The sequence below is a fragment of the Cyprinodon variegatus genome, unplaced genomic scaffold (assembly GCF_000732505.1).
Source record: "Cyprinodon variegatus isolate N-32 unplaced genomic scaffold, C_variegatus-1.0 Scaffold866, whole genome shotgun sequence".
Taxonomy (NCBI): domain Eukaryota; kingdom Metazoa; phylum Chordata; class Actinopteri; order Cyprinodontiformes; family Cyprinodontidae; genus Cyprinodon; species Cyprinodon variegatus.
The window spans coordinates 283,469-284,978 of NW_015151319.1; positions in this window are offsets into that span (position 1 = coordinate 283,469).

Sequence of the window (1,510 nt, forward strand, 5' to 3'; positions counted from 1 at the left end):
GTCTGCCTCACGGACTAAAACTTTTTTGTGTGTTTTATTTGTCTCAAGTTCCCATAATTGATTTAAGGCAAAATCCATACAAGACCTTGAACTTGAATCAGCCTCTGTGGTTTGGTGAGATGTAAGCTATAAGACCCCCCACCCCCCACCCCCACCTCATGCTACACATGATGGTTTCCTGATTATTTCTACAGAGAGCCTCACTTCTTCCACTGTTTAGTTCCTGACCTGGAAACACTGAGTAAGCATTTTCCATATTAACTGAATGGTCTACAGCTTCTAGATACTGAAATGTTTTCAAGACAAAATCCTTTAGTTTGTTTTGTTTTTTAACCAAGAATGAAAATTTACATCCATTGTTTAAAAAAGAACTTAAACTTTATTTTAATTTCCTGCCATCTGGACTCTGAAAACAGCATTTTGAACAAGCTGCACACATCCAGTCGAATCAGTTTATAATTTTTTATGGTTTTATAGTATAATTTTTAAGTTGTATAATTCAATATTACAACACATGATCTAAAAACAGTTTCAGTTTTCTGTCAAAGGAAACCAGATGATTGCATCCAGTCACTGACTTTGTAGGATTCACTCCTCCTGGATCAGCTGCCTGCCCTAAAATCCACAAATACAAAAACCCTGAAAAAAAAGCTGAGCTAATTTTGTTATGGGGTCCCACAGAGCTCAGTGTTGGACCCTCTCCTTTTTCTATTTATCTTTCAGCTCCATTTTCAGGAGACGTGCTGTTTTCTACCACCGTTCCTCACCATATCACACTGTACCATAATGTTCTGTGCCATATCTTACAGTTCCACCGTACCATACCATGCTGCACCGTGTCACAGAGTCCTTCACAGGTCTAATTTTTCTAAACTGTAGAGTTTAGAACCCAGAACCAACCCGTTAACCCCATTTATCCTGATTTAAAACCTGGCCGGGACCACACATACCCGTAAATATTAAAGTGCAACACGACCCATGATCGCAAAGTTTACACACACAGCCGTTTTAGTGCTTAAACACAACATGCTTTATTTTTCCGGCTGCAGCAGGATGCTCTCTTGATAACAGAGGCAGTAAAGTTCATAGCCTCATGCTCACATCCAGTGCGCTCGGCATTCACAGATCAACAGCTGTAAATCAGCCAAGGTAAGAAGGTTAGCTAAAAAATGACTGTTGATTGGATATTCTTCAATCAATTTATTTATTAAGATGTAGAGTTAATAAATATGAAAACATGAATAAGCGGCATTCATGCTGTAAGTCTGTGTATGATACCTGCCTGCCTGTTCTGCACCAGGTAGCTGACCCGGTGCAGAACTTTGCCGTACCATACAATACCATATCGTACCACACCACTCTGCACCATACTACTTATAAATTACTAAAATCCACTGCTGATGGATGAAATAAAGTGTTGTACATAGCTACAGACTATTCAATTTTCAATTCAGTTTATTTATATAGCGCCAAATTCACAACACATGTCATCTCAAGGCACTTTACAGTT